General features: G+C 31.6%; 1 protein-coding gene across 2 annotated transcripts in view; it reads left to right on the top strand.

Moving 5' to 3' along the window:
• Nucleotides 1-15,952: 15,952 nt before the first annotated feature.
• The window catches only part of LOC147079052 (V-type proton ATPase 116 kDa subunit a1-like), an 81,778-nt gene continuing 80,652 nt past the window's right edge, over nucleotides 15,953-17,078 (top strand). The window contains exon 1 of one of the 2 annotated variants that reach the window (XM_085952979.1): nucleotides 15,953-16,184. The gene's annotated coding sequence lies outside the window, so the exon portion shown is untranslated. The remainder of the gene's footprint in view (nucleotides 16,185-17,078) is intronic. The other variant, XM_085952985.1, reaches the window with a different exon arrangement.

The following is a 17,078-nucleotide window of genomic DNA, read 5'->3' on the forward strand; positions in this document are numbered from 1 at the left end:
AGAGCATAAACGCTCGCGGGAAATAACGTATTCAATATTAATTTGTTTAATAGTGCATTATAAAAAATGTCTGACGAAGTTTCTAAACGTAAAAGTGTAAGAGAAATTAGTTCGCTTTTCAATTCTGAAAAAGCTGTGCCCATAAACATAATAGAGCACGTAACTGTCAGTGAAATAAAAAAAATTAGGAATAGTCTGATAACAAGTGGTGATATTACTGTGAATGATGATCCCAATGCTGTGGAATTGAGAAAAAAGCATGATGTACCAGCAATAACCTTATCTTGCGTTCAAACCGTGGGAAGTAATGAGAACCAATCGAAGAAACCTCTGATAGCGCCCAGAATCCATAAAAATATACAATCAGAAACTGAGGCAGCTTCTCAAGCAAGTACAAGTAAGGAAGGTGTTATTGATTTACCTGTAGGTGTGTTACCTGATAATAAAAGTAAAACAAACATAGAACTGAATGTTGAGATACCTAAAGACACCGATAATAATCACACTCAAGAAATGTTTTGTATCAACGATACTATAACTATATCAATTGATAGCCAAAATAACACGAATCAAGAATTTATAAAAAATGAATCCAATGCGGATTGTATTAATAGTAATATAGAAACAAACAAAGTGTTGGAAGAAGATGGAAAGAAAGAAAATATAAATAACACACAACCAAATGAAGAGGAACCTCAATCGGTTGTGCCATTAATTAATGCTGATGGTGTCAACGTTTGTGTTAGTAAACAATTGTTTGAAGAATTTAAACCATTTGTTGAAAACAATTCTGAAATTAATAAAATTGAAGTCGTTAATCAATCACTAAAAACTAAAGATGTTATGCAGGAGCCGTCGACTTCCAATGGCAGACCTTCCGTTTCTGATATAGTCGATATTATCAACAGCATACCACCAGTTATAACCCAAGAAAGTACACCGAAAACGGATTCATCCAAGGTAATAATTAATGAAAGAGATGAAAAACTTCTGACATGCAGATTGCTTTTGAAAAATGGGGTAGAAGTTTGCCTGTGGAGTGGACCACGTCGCGAATTTCTGAAACACTGTAAAGACAACCACGGACACCAACTGGCGTTATCCGCAAGTGAAAGCGTCGCTTGGGCAAACACCAAGTTGTACACCAACACGGTCAGCGTAAGGATGTTCGATGATGAGATATTTTGGTGTTTCCACAGAGTCATCTTCGACGAAAACAACAAAGGCATGATGTATTGGACAGTTTTGACAGAAAGACCAAAGGATCTGTACTACATTGAAGTGGCGTTTTACATGAGAGGGAATGTGTACAAGAAGATGATTTTTGAAGAGTGGTGCTTGGATAGTGATACAGATATTGAAAATGCGTTCAGGTGCAAAAGATGTATTGCTATACCCATGGAAATTTTGCAATTATATTTTGGTGTTAGTGAAAATTATATGGATCAACTGTTCTGCGAAGCATCAATTAGGAGAGAGAAAAAATAATTGAGTTTGGATAGTATCTATTACGAATCCATTTTATTGTATTTCTCTCAAGCTCTAATCTAATGTTCAAAATTGTTTAGCGTCGTAAGGCAAGAGTTGCGTTTTTAGCAAAACCTGCAATTTGATACATTGTACTGATCAGTGATCACTTACATTTTAAATAATTAATACGCATCCAGGAACATTTTTTTTTGTTAAGTGAATTAAAAAAAATATATGTATAGAATGTGCATTTTTTAATCCAGGTTCTTATTATAGCATCATATTTAAAATTAATATTGATAACCTTATTTTCAAAAGTAAATTTAAAAATACTGGCTTCCAAAGCGAGCACACTTTATATAGTTTTTTTTTTCTATAAAACTTTAAAAAAAAATATATACTTTTTAATGTTTTTGCATACCTACGTATTAATTATATAAATTTAATGAAAATAAACTTAAAAGGTATTAAATTAAATTTTCAAATTCGATTAGAGCCAGAGTATCCCAAGGCTATGACAATACAGGCAAGGCTAGACATGAATTTGATGTCAATACTATATGGCCAACATCCCACGGTGAACTGTGATACGGCCAACTGCATAAGTACAAATTTCCGGACACATTCCATCATGATTCATGACTCAATCTTAAAACGACGTAAGGGACTATTTTTTGATACAGTAGTTAATGAAAAATATAATTATGAAGGAACCAATTATAATTATTAAATTCTTTTGTCAATTTACTGTATAAAGTTGTAAATAATTGTCACTTACATCTTTTTGGTTTATAATTTATAATTACATAATAATAATAAATTCTCTGATATTTTCATGATAAACATATTTCTAATTGTTTTAATATACCATTAATTCATTGTTATGTCCATTCATAAATAATTTAAAAAAATTCATTTGTCTGTGATCAATGAGCTCATATTTAGTGACAATGTTATACAAGTTAACCGCATTAGCAATAATTCGATTTCAATTTAATGTCTTATCTTATCAAAGTACCTATATGTATTTATTATAATAGGAACTGCACTCATTGTATTATTTTGTTTCAAAGTTTTTAAATGTTTGCTCTAAAAGATATCAGCAAAATATGTTAATTATTTATTTAATTAGAAATTAAATATAATATATTATTAAAATGTTGCAAAATTTAAAATATAATATAATGAATTTAAAATTGTAAAATATCTAAAATACAATTAATTATAATTTTATTTTACTGCGTTATGAATTAATAAATTAAATGACATGAAAGAGCTTATTTATTCTGCTCAATATGTTCCCTGTAAGGTGTGCGCGTGTGCGCGCGCACACCTACCAAGATGTGTCCGCATCAGTGGCGAAGACTCCATACTAGGCGATTATTTAAAGCCTACCTTCTTAAGAAAAATATTTTTTAATTTTATATTGACATATTAAATAATATAATCACATAATAATATATTCAATATGCCCAACGACATCTATCGTATAATTGTCAATTGTCATAATAATTTTACGATCTTTTCCACTATTTCAATAAGCACCATTTATAGCATGTCTCGAAGGCTTAAAAAAAATAAGCTACACCTCGTTTCGCTTCACATAATGTGTGGATTACGTTCGCGTGAATCGAAAACTTTTTTTATATGAAGTTTGTTTCTCATAATTTCAAGACGTCTGCGGCGGCCCATATAAATTGGTAAGCTATTTAAGGAGCGCTTAGATTTTACGTAAGTTCACATTTATTCAAAATAATTTATAAGATAATTTAAAAAAATAATTTCTAGGGTTTCAATCACATATAAATATTGTCCATTGTTAAAAATAATTTATCTCGTGATTTTTATTTGTCAGTTAGTTTATTCATAGACTAAGACAATTTATTCAGCCAATTATGTAAGTTGAAATCTGATATTGTATCTAAGTCTGTGTTTTAAATGTAGAACTATTTTAAAATGTCTAGTTTACGGGTTAAATTATAAATTGTTATGGAACAGATTCACAACAACGGATATTTTCAATATATTTTGAGCGTATCTTGCGTTTATATTTAAGAAAATACATAATTCAAATTAATTGCTTAATTTTATAACATCAGTGAGCTTTTTAAATTTCATCGGTTTTTGTGTACCTACCTATCCGTCAGTAGTTATGTCGGATTATCTTCTTATTTCCCGTTAATACATCTAACAAGTGTGCTTTCTCCACAGCCTACCTGTTTCCAAAAGTCACCCTTCGCCACTGGTCCGCACACATGTTTTCATCGCCCGCACAGTCCTCACACAAAAATATTGTAATATAAAGTTGTCTGTTTCCTTTGCCAGATTTTAGTTTTGCTCGAATGCATGAAACCATCACATGCACAATTCTTTGATTCATTTCTCGGCGTGCTAAAGTATACGAAGAAGATTTTTGAGAGATTTTTTAGTGTTTATCAATGACCACCTATGTGCCGGGTCCTCTATATTTCTTACTCTTTGACATGTTTCAACTTGCAAGAAACATTGTCAGTACAGTCTCATAGTAGTCCTTATTGTGAAAACATTACAGTTCCTAACAATATTATTTAAACGGTAAAAGTGTTCGTGCCAAAAAGTTCTGCAAGTTTAGTATTTAATAATATATTGTATCAACAAATACTTTTTTTCTTTATTTCCTATTTTTTTATTTACTTACTTTAAAAATTATCGTTGTTAGTGTTATTATAACATAAAATCACTGAAATTAATAAATACCTTAAAAATATTAATTTTAATGAAAATTATTGTAAGTGTGTGTTTATGGGGGGGGAGTGTAAATATACCGCACCGGGTGACTGTGAGACCAACCCTAGTTACGCCGCCACTGCTCAGATGCGTTGATGATCCGCACACACGATAGACAAATTAAAGGGAATGTTGCCTGCTAGATAAACGAGAATCTTTGAAATAGAACCATTGTGCAGATTACAAACATTTTTGAGCAAATACCAACTTCAGCCGTTAGCCAATAAGCTTTGGAATCCAATGTATAGTCGTACTAATAATAGATAAGTGGGCTTGTCTACGTGATAAACATGCCTGAGTGACGTTTCATAACAATTTCAGTTCCACGTAAAGCATACGCCCAGGGGCTCTATGTTAGAACTTGCGAGTGCAAGCTTCCCGGTCGAGATGACGTCATATGACATCATTATGACGTACTACCGGAGTGATAATAGCATTCGAGAAAATAGCGAGTGCTCAGACAGCGGCGCTATTCATTGTCACCATACACATATAGGTGTATCATAATAAAATTTTCTATGGTTATTCTGTGCGCGGTCGGCATGCCTCGAGCGTGACGTCACAATTACGTCATCTCGTCTGGTGCCACACGAGACGAGAGTTAGGAAATCGCGGTGCAGGGGCTCTATGTTAGAACTTGCGAGTGCAAGCTTCCCGGTCGAGATGACGTCATATGACATCATTATGACGTACTAACGGAGTGATAATAGCATTCGAGAAAATAGCGAGTGGTCAGACAGCGGCGCTATTCATTGTCACCATACACATATAGGTGTATGATAATAATATTTTCTATGGTTATTCTGTGCGCGGTCGGCATGCCTCGAGCGTGACGACACAATTACGTCATCTCGTCTGGTGCCACACGAGACGAGAGTTAGGAAATCGCGGTGCAGCAGCCCGATTTCCTAACTATCGTCTCGTGTGGCACCAGACGACATGACGTAATTGTGACGTCAGCCAATACACGCTCGAGTGGGCGGCACACGAGACGATAGTTAGGAAATCGGGCTGCAGGGGCCCTATGTTAGAACTTGCGAGTGCCAGCTGCCCGGTCGACATGACGTCATATGACATCATTGTGACGTACTACCGGAGTGATAATAGCGCTCGAAAATCGCGGTGCTATTCACGTTTGATAATGCATTGGGCCTTAATAAACCAATAATTTTATTACCCTCATTTTGCAGAAAATATTGCTTAGTATATAAATACATGGTATTAAATCACAATATGTCTTATAAGTTTAGTTTTACCATTCTTTTGACTATATATTTATGAAATAGATGCAACTGTAATATTATAAGGATATTAATAAAATAAATGTGTATTTTGATTTTTTACTCCTTACATACATAATTTGGAACACCTCAAAAACATACGTATTAGAAAAGCATTGATGCGGAGCGGGACTGTAACCCGCATCCATTAGTTTTTTTTATTATGTTTTCAAAAAATAATTAATAACATAGTACGCTATAAGTATTCTTGTGATAGTTTAATTTAAAAACATTTTATTCATCTTACGTAAGTAGTGATAAAAATATTCACGATAATTCATCGAAACTAGATGTCGTGATCGAGAATTCTCGAGAAATAATCAGAAATGGTTAATCTCCAGTCTCGAGAAAACTGTTTACACCACAATTTCATTCCTATACCTTAGTTATTGACTAAGTATGCATTTTGAAATCTCTTCATAAATATAAACACAGTTAGAAATATCTAAAATAATAATAAATAATAATAACACAATACAATAGATTCAATAGTATTGTGGGCTGCTTTATCACGACTATTTTATTTTGTTACAGCTAATTGGAAACAAATGATTAGACATTTTTGCGATAGTTGTTTATGGTCAAAAGTGGAGGTTAATAGTTTTTGTTGTACATGTTACGCCGAATGTGCGAAATTGACTATTACATGAAATGGGCAAAATTTTGCCTAAATCATGAAAAATGCAAGCCCGTTGCCTTATTCATGAATTAGGCAAAATATCTGCCTAGTGTGTGAATTTGGCAGTATTTTTTCTGCCTAGTTCATGCATTGGGAAAATTAGATAGTAGCGCTACGGTGGTGTTTTTTTGCAACTATCAAACTAACCAAATGTGTAAAAAAATGTCATTGATTATAATATAAGAATATACCAATCAATAACTACAATGACGTTCATATCCATTTACTATGCCCAGAAAAAATCTAAAACTATAATATGATAACGGAAGAATTTCATTAAAAGGTATTTTCGCGATTTAATTCGTGCTTGAGTATCAATCGTGCAATGGTCGATTCTTTGTTTGTGATAGTATGATTTGATAGTTTTTTGACACTTATTAGCTAACCTCAAAATGGACATTCAGTAAAATTCACAATTACAAAACCTAACCTAACCTAACCCAATAATATTATATTATGTCCAATTATAACTAATAAAACCATCCGTATTAAATTTACTTTTTCTACTGCCATGTTGACAGTTTAAGAATTCCATACCCTGGCGAATTCACGCACTCAGCAGGTAATTTACCTAATTCATGAATAAGGCAACGGGCTTGACTATTACATGAATTAAGCAAAATTTTTCCCATTTCATGTAATAGTCAATTTCCCACATTCAGCTTAACATACACACTAATAACGTTTGATGGGTAAGCTTCGTACATAAGTGCCGGTTTGTCACCGCTGCGGCCTACTATATTGTTTATTTCATTATTATAATTTATTATAATTATATTATATGAGATAAAACCGTGTTTATCATTCAAATAACCACAATGATGCATACAACTAACAATGGTATTCCCCAATTAAACTAATATTATTGGGAACACAATGTTTCGTTCAAACAAGATTCAGCATGCCAATTTTAATTTCTGGTTATAGACATGCAACGGTTGTGGTATTTGCAATAACAAGGAAATATTATGATTTTTTACTTGAGTAATTCGATTAACAATACCAAAACAATGATGACAAACTAGCGTGTATATCAGTAGCGAAGGGTGGAGGTAGGCTGTTAAGATCCGGCATAAATAGTGCACATTAAACTTTGTCGGTCATACTTATTTGTTTTTATTGAACTAAGACTACAGTTTACAGATGGTGTTGGTTAGTTTTTAAAAATCAATTAAACCCTGCCTAAATCAAGCCATAGTAGTTTTGGTATAGTACTTTGGTCGATACGACAAAATTGTGCACACTTATTCATTCATACTTAAATTGGATTAAAAATACATTTTTACACATATTGTTGGTTCATTTTTTTTAAATTCATTAACCCCTGCCTAAACCAAACTATAATATATAAAAAATATCAATCTATCTATAAAATTATCCAAAGTTATGTATGATTTTATTGCATGAATTTAGATATATAGATATAGGTACGAGTATTTTTTTACTATTATCTATTATGGCTTGGTTTCGAAGGGTTTAATTGAGTTTAAAAAACTAACCAACACCGTCTGTAAATAATTTATTATAATCATATTTCAATGAAAACAAATATGTATGACCGACAAAGTTTAGTGTGCACCATTTATGGCTATTCACTATATAAGATTCAATTAGAATTAGAGCATTAACACAATGCTTACGGGCCCTTTTAATTAATTTTGTAATTAACGTGTTAATTTGAAATTTGAAAAATAATTAGCAAAAAAACAATTTCGTGCGGCCCGTAAGCTATGGGATTGATTGGATATCGATTGGTATCAAATATGTAGTAATAATTCTGTCATTATGATCAGATATTTGATGGTATGACTTCCTAACTAACCTAACTCACTTTGGAATCAATCAAATTTGTGAATACATATTATATATTTAGATATGATTGTATTTATAATTTACTTACCTACCAGCCTATTTTATTCAGTTATTACCTATGGGTTGGACGAATTCATGGCCCCACATCCTGAGCGGGTCTCCATACATAATATCGATAATGTTAAAGGTAGTGGACGCTCTACAGTAGCAGTGTATTTTACGATGTTTTATATTTCAGAATACATCCACTTGAATAATGCAGTTATGGAGTATCGAGACACAATAATCAAAAGTTGCATCGCACAACCACATAATTTATTAAAATGTTAATATCTATTAGATCAATTTTGTGATGTGTATTTATTTCACTTATCTGGTTATTACGTCCAGAAGGAATATGTTTTTACCATCTTCGTGTCCATGGAGTTTCGTCTATAGGTTTTAGGAATTTCAGGTTTCTGTTATACTGGAAGCATTCTACATGGGCGATTCGCAGAAGTGTTATTGTATTGTTTTCTACATTATTAGTATCTCAATGTGACTAAACAGAACCAATACAAATACGAATGTCCTTTTCTGTACGTGCCAATATATATATTAATTAATGCTTCCAGTATTATAACAAAATAGTTGAAAAAGGTGAATAATAATTAGCCATGAAAGATAATATGTGATAATCTTCTTCTTTCTTCTTTGCCCATATCCGCCCCTTAACTGGATCATATGGACACCACGCGGCGCCTCCAAGAATCCCTGTCGCTCGCCAGTCTTCTTGCTTCGTTCTAGGTCAAACCAGCATCCCGTAGCTCCGCCGTATACACTCTGTAGATTGTATTTAGCGGCCTTCCAGGACGCCGGAATCCAGTCGGCTTGAAGAACAGGCAAGCCAGGTTAAAGTTCTCTTCTGGCATCCGCAGCACGTGGCCGAGCCAGGTCCAGGTTTTGGAAACTGAAATGTGTTTGACGAAATGAGTAATTCTTAATCTAATTTCATGATCTTATAAATGCGAATACAATACAGGATTATATCACAGAACAGAATAATATATTCCGGATTATAATCTAACACATTAAGTAGCGGGAATGAGCTGTCGATCTGTAAGGCAACGACTCATATTTTTCTGAAGAAATTGTAAAAAAACAATAAGTAGGATTATGATTTAGTTATAAGCAATAAAATTATGATTGTCCAAAATGAATAATCTATAATAGAATATTATAAAGACGAATTTTCCAAATCCATAACAGCTCACCGCTTTTGATATTTTATAGCAGCGTAGAATGGTATCAGATTCTTCTGGCAGTATAGGCAACTCATTCAGGCTTTGGTATCGTTATTTTCCAAAGTGATTTCGTCCACAAGTATCTGTTCCTCCTCTACCTATGTACCTACCTACATAGATACATGAAGTCGAGCGTAATGCTTTTTTGTACTAAATTTGTGATAAATACGCATATTTTAAATATTTTGGTAAGTGTATTATTATGTAACAATTGCATGACCTATTTGAAGTATGGCGTGCATTTTTGAAGCAAGTATTAATAGACAATTTACGAGGGTGGGTCAATAATTCCTTAGAAAAAAGCATTAAAACAGTTTTTATTTTTGTATTTTTTTTTTATTTCTCAACATAATCTCCTTGGAGCTCAATACACTTGGTTAGACGTTTCTCAATTTTTTTTAAACTGTCAGAAAAATAAGTTTTCGGAAGGTCCTCAAAATAAGCATTTGTCCGATCGCTGACTTCTTCATTTGAAAAAAAACGTTGTCCACTTAGCCATTTTTTTAAGTTTGGGAAAAGGAAAAAGTCACTGGGGGCTAAATCTGGCGAATACGGTGGGTGGTCGACCGATTCGAACTTCAATTCTTCAATTTTAGCCATTGATCGTAAACATGTGTGAACACGGGCATTGTCCTGATGAAAGAGGATTTTTTTCCTGTTTAAATGAGGCAGTTTTTCTTCAATTTTGTTTTTTAGCTGGTCCAATAAAGATGCATAATAATCCCCTGTTATTGTTTTTCCTTTTTCCAAATAGTCAACGAAAATAATTCCACGTGCATCCCAAAATACAGTAGCCATAACCTTACCAGCTGATTTTACGGTTTTCGCCTTCTTTGGACATGGTTCGCCTTTCGCAATCCACTGCTTTGACTGTTCTTTCGTCTCGGGAGTATAGTGGTGTATCCATGTTTCATCTACAGTCACAAAGCGACGAAAAAATTCATCCCGATTGCGTTGCATGAGCGACAACAGGGCTTTAGAGGCCACCACCCTATTGCGTTTATTGTCGACTGTGAGCAAACGCGGCACCCATCTTGCAGAAATTTTTTCATGCCCAATTTGTCATGTGAAATAGAAATGACGCTACCTTTTGAGATCACTGTAACCTCAATTATCTCACTCAACTTTAATCTTTGGTCACTTAACACCATATCGTGGATTTTATTGACCATTTCTGGTGTAGTCACCTCTACAGGACGTCCTGAGCGTGGTTCATCCTTTGTTGATGTACGACCACGTTTAAATTCATTTAACCAGTTATAAATAGTTGCAAGTGAAGGAGCAGATATGCAGTGAACTAAATCCAACTCATTTTTTATTTCCTTTGCTGTTAACCCTTTTATATTAAAATGTTTAATAACAGCTCTAAACTCAATTTTCTCCATTTTCCATTTTTCCATTTTCCACAAGCAAATTTTTTTTTTAAATGTACGAGAAACAAACAACAACCCGACCAATCTGATTGAAACTTCGCAGCATACTGAATCGGTAGTGCCGCTGCATGAAAACAAACCGCTTACAGTACTAGTCGCGCCACCTGTCGGCTTTTCTAAGGACTTATTGACCCACCCTCGTAGAAAAGTTTTTAAATAACAACTGTCAGAATTTTAAATGAATGGTAAGTATTTATTTCAAAGTATCGGTATAAGTCCGCCAGTTTTAATGTTGAATGTAAAATATTGGTACAGCAAGAAATAATATTCAAAAATCAGTAGTAAAAATAAATAATCATTATTTAAATGGCATGGGCCAATAGATAAACTCCATATCCATTATTATTTTGATCGTATGAAAAGTAAAAAACATTCAATGGGGCGCACGGCATTTTAGGGTTACCATTATCGCATATAAAGTATATTAGTCTATGCATTCGTGAATATCGGTAAGAACAAACTATTTATGATTATATTATTATTAAAAGAAGATCAAATAAGAAGTCGCAGAGGTGCAGAAAAAAGAGCTAGATGGACATTTCACAAAATAAATGCGAATAACCTCAAAGATTAAATTAATAATTGATCAAAAATATAGGTTCTCTAGGTAGGTACTACAGATATTACTGAAATCATTTTTTTAAACTAAGTACATTTTTATTACCTATTATTGTCTAATTTTATAAAAAAAATTAATCTCAGTTTGGGTACAACAATAATTAGTATGATATTAAATTTATCTCAATTAAAATTGTATGCTAAATTAATTAGTTAGGGTTCGTGGATTTTTTATATTTTACATGTTTTTTTACTCATCACTACAAAAAAGGTTTTTTTCGACGTCTTTTAAAATTACTAATTTAAGTAATTATCTTAATTATTTATATAATATGTATATTATTATTTTTACTATTAGTGTAAATGCCGAATCAGATAATAATTTAATATTGTTAATTTATTACAGTATGTAATGTAAACAAGACCGTGAAACGTATTGCCAGTCGTCCGATTTGTCTATGCTCTGATACTGATCAATGAACGAATAAAAAAATCGAGCTGTCAAAAGTCAAAAGTTGCGATTATCGGAATGTTTTCCGATAATCTTAAAATGTTATGATATTTATATGTAGACTTGCATAAAATAATATAACAGTAAAAAAAACACAAATTTTATGTTTTCTTTTATGAATTTCATAAACGTTTTTAGTAATAGGTTGTACGTAATTGAAGGAAAAGATTTTTATATTATCGTTTGACTGGGTGTGTATTCTAGATTATCATTTTCAATCATTCACATTGATCGACATCGGTCGTCTTTAGTAATAGGTTGTATGTAATTGATATATTATCATTGAAGGAAACGTCTTATTCTGTCATATGTTTGTTACCATTGATTATTATTGTGAATTTTTGAACACAAGCAATACATTTATTGTAAACAACTGAAGTCTGTCTTATTATTTAATTCTGATACTGAAAATAATATGTAATAAGCACTATACAAGTCTGAAGTATGTCTTGTTATTATTGCAAAGTTGAAAATGTATATAATAGACACTACAATTTATTTAACTCCGCAATGAAGTAGAGATTAAGGGTTTGAATCTCATAAGGTAAGGTTACATATATCTTTGAAGTGCGCTTAGATCAAGAGTGTATGCCTAACAGCTACCTACAACTGATGGTTTGTAAGGTGCTGATAGTTAAAACGAAATAGTATCTTAAAGGCACTAGAAGCTTGCTCAGGAGACTCGCATTGCATCATTGAGCTATTTTATAGATACACAAATGCTGCTACACTAAATGGGCGTAAGGGATGAAATAATAGAGAAATACCATTCTAATAGTACAATCTGTTTTGGAGAGCCAGATAGAAAGAACAATACTATCCTACTAAATTTAACATAATAAGGAAGCTTCTAAATAAGTTATTTCTGTAAAAGAAAAAATCTGTCCAAAATAGATTTTATACTGACAAATTGATATTTACACTTACCATTAATTATTTAAATAATTCCCGAAAATTATTTAAATAATTCCCTATCATAATTTAAATACTTCCATTGTTATATTATAATACTTACCAATAATCATTTTTTACTTGCTGTTCATTTTAAATAGTTCCCACCTTTTTAATAAAATACTTGCTCGATTTTTTATTAAAATACTTGCTGTTAATGCATATATATACTTACCCAATAATTTGAAGCCTTGAAGTATTACGAAGCCTCATTTTTTCGTATACATACGATACGAAGCAAGCGATTTAATACAATTTTCGGATAATTTACATTTTAAAGTGTTAAACTAAACAATACGTACAGCGGCGTCTTTCTTTAACGCATATGATGCAATCGATTAGTCAAAGGATCTAAAAGAGGGGCTCGAAACAGTTCAAATCGGTCATACAATTATTAAACATACTTAACATTTTTTTTAAAATATGCGTATTTCTCACAGATTGAGTGTAAGATGGTACCCAAAGCACAACGAAATCTTTGCAACTTAGACCAAAGGGGCCCATAACATAATCACTCAAACATGACGTAGGTACTGTACATAAAAAATATGTCAACAATATTATTATCATCACTCATCATCACTCATCATCACAGTCATCTTCAATATTAATCATTTTTTATTAGATGCGATGTATTGTTTTCGTTTTATTTTTTATCGTAGGGGGGTCGAATTCAATCAGTGTGTTAGGCCTCTACGTACCTAAACCCGTCACTAAATACGTAGGTAGGTATCTGAAAAGATTAAAAAATATATATTAATACATTCTGATATTGTTTTATGTCCATTAAGATGTTTAGTACCTACCTATTTGGAGCAGGATAGGTCTTTTCAATTATATTAGTTGCTATAAAAATTATAAAATTTTATACACCATATCAATGGGATGAAATCTGATTATAGGAATAAAATCAGCGGTTGAAATAGAAGATTTCATGTACCATAGCGATCGATAACCGCACAGTTTCGACATCGACATTTAATCAACATTTAACTAACATTTCATCAATATTTTTTTAACATTTAACTAACATTTAATTAACATTTCATCAACATTTATTTAACATTTAACTAACATTTCATCAATATTTTTTTAACATTTAACTAACATTTAATTAACATTTCATCAACATTTATTTAACATTTTACCAACATTTAATTAACATTTAATCAACATTTCATGAACATTTTATTAACATTTAATTAACATTAAATTAACATTTATTTAACATTTCATCAACATTTATTTAACATTTAATTAACATTTGATCAACGTTAAATCATTATTTAATCAACATTTAATAAACATTTAATTAACATTTAGTCAACGCTTAATCAAGATCTAATTAACATTTAATTAACATTTAATCAACGTTTAATTAACATTAATTACCATTTAATTAACATTTCATCAACTTTTAATTAACATTTAATCTACGTTTAATTAACATTTAATTACCATTTAATTCACATTTAATCAACATTTTATCAACATTTTACCAACATTTATTGAACATTTAATCAACATTCCATTAATATTTTATTAACATTTAATCAATATTATATTAACATTTTATTAACATTTATTTAAAATTTAATTAACATTTCATCAACATTTAATCAACGTTAAATCAATATTTTATTAACATTTAATTTTGTGCGGAAGTCGTGCGTAAGTAACGAAAAAGTAATAATTCCATTTACTTTACATAATTTGTACCTAGTTTCCTGTCTTTACGTATATTATCTATGTTCCTGTCTCCGGGTGTAGGTCCGGACGCAAAATCTCTTTCCCCTTGTGTCATCCTATTGTCATAATGTTATAAAACAAATCCGTTAGGAATCGTCTTCGTATGGCAACACAGATCCCCAAATCGGGTTGTAGAGCTAACTGAAAAACAATCATTTCATTCAACTTAGGGTACGCCATTTCAATGGGGTACGCAGAATAATTACTTAATACTTTTCTTATATTCAGAAAATACGTAAATAGGTAGTACCTAGGTACGCATTGCATTTTATGGCTGAAACTCTGCTGCATGACATTACCAACTTCACGTATGTGCCTGCTCAATAGCCAGTTCAGTGTTGCCATATTTTCAAAGTGGAATTATAGTACCGAGCCTCCAAAATTATAGTATTTCGGCAAAAAATATAGTACGCGTTGAATGACGAATACTTTACTGCATTTTCCAAAAAATACGCATAAAGTAATTAACGTCACCTTTTTTTTAGACAAAAATTCAAATGTAAAGTAATAAACGTCTCGTTTTTTTAGACAAAAATTCAACTGTAAGGTGATTAGCGTCTCGTTTTTTGCAAAATATTCAGATGTAAGGTGATTACCGTCTCCTTTTTTTTAGACAAAAATTCAAATAGAAGGTGAATAACGTCTTGTTTTTTTAGACAAAAGTTTAAAAGTTAGGTATTTTAGTTCTCCCAAACAGCTTTATCGCTATTTTTTTATCTATTTTTCTGAATTTTTAAAATTATAGTATTTTGGGCATACTATACCTGTTTTATATCGTACATAGTACGCGGGCCAAAATTATAGTACAAATACTATAATTATAGTACGGTTGGCAACACTGAGCCAGTTGCTTTAATTTATTCAATCATATTATCACATCAATATGAAAATCTACCGATACTATAACAGCAAAATGAACACTACATACCACTGATTGATAAATCGACCTGCTGAGGAGTGCAATTAATTAATACGTCATGTGCACAAATTGAGTAAATTGATTTCAAATATCTGATTGTAAATTCTATATATGTACCTAGCTGTTTTCTACATTCTGGAAATGATGTCTCGCTCCCAAGTAATCTTTAATGACTGTTCCATTCATATTTTTTATAATAACATACCTACCTAATTAAGTATTGATGTGCAAACTACTGCTAGGTAATTATTTTGGAGTCATTTAAGTTGTGCAGCGACAAACACCGATAGGCGTTGTGTTTGACCCCACCTCTAATTTTTAATTCAATTTCAAATATGCATGTACCTATAAATACTTTTACATTAATATTGTTAATAATTTTATACATACTATTTGTATTCAACGACAATAAAAATTAATCATACAATTTCAAAATGAAACTATATTTATTTGGGATTGATTGTAAAATTGAATTTATTTTCATAACGATGTGAAGATATCTGAAGTCACGTGGTGAAAGATTTTTTATCATTGTGAAGTCAGTCGCATTTTGACATCGCAAGGAGGAAATGTGCGACAAGTTTACAAACATAACATTGTTTGTCGTGCGCTTATTTTCAAACAAATGAATGTTTTTTTTAACAATATTTGAGGTTAAAAATACTGCATTTATTTATTATGGTGGTGATTTAATTGTGGCGTCTGTGTAGTGACACATTTCATTGGACAGAACCATTCAGGATACCTGCCATCATCATTAAAAATAGTGAGAGGTAGGTGATACATTTCATCATATTATTATTGTTATGTCATTAGTTATAGTATAGTAATCAAAAAATGTCATACTCATGTGAAACTAAATCGTTATTGCGACTAAAAATAATATTAGAGTCATAATGACAGGAATGTAAAGTAAGTACTTAAGCATGTTTAAAGTTTCATGTCGGAGAAATTAAAATTACCTAGGTATATACTTTTTTAAATGTTAAACAATATAAGTAAGATTAAAATCTCACTAAAATCAAGTGCTAATTTGTGAGAAATTTCTTGTGTTTTAGTGCATACCAGGGGCGTCGCAGTGTTTTGGCGCCCGGGCAGTAACAAAAAATGTGTCCGTTAGCTAATACAAAACTTGTGCCTATTACTACCCACATGTAAATATTACATTCACATGTTGTGTTCGGTTGCCATTGACGGCTTTAATACGGATGAAACAACTAACAATAGTTCTAAAAATGTACGACCATCTAAATAACAAAATTCAAAGATCCCCGATTTTTTTGTTATTGTTAAAAAAATTAAAGCACGCTTTTTACCTATACACTTGCTGATTATTGAAGAACGGTAATTTCTCAACATGTAAACCAGTCAAAATGTTTAAACAATCATACTTAATAAAAGATAGATACCTACCGAATACATTAAGATGGGTCGATTTCGGGCTAAATATCCTTTTCACTATGTCCGCTTTATACTCTTATTAAAATTTCTCGAGATCTGGGAACATTGCACTAATGTTTGGCGAATACACAATTGTTACTAGCTGTGCGCCTATGTTGAACCCCCATTCTATTGATATCAATTAAACTAAACACGACTTCGTGATTTAAGCTCATTTTTTTTTAAATGTTAACTATAATATCATTTAAATATAATATTAACAACTA

Source organism: Rhyacophila brunnea, unplaced genomic scaffold, assembly GCF_057557595.1.
Source record: "Rhyacophila brunnea isolate RB1 unplaced genomic scaffold, BYU_Rbru_1.0 scaffold_10, whole genome shotgun sequence".
Classification (NCBI taxonomy): domain Eukaryota; kingdom Metazoa; phylum Arthropoda; class Insecta; order Trichoptera; family Rhyacophilidae; genus Rhyacophila; species Rhyacophila brunnea.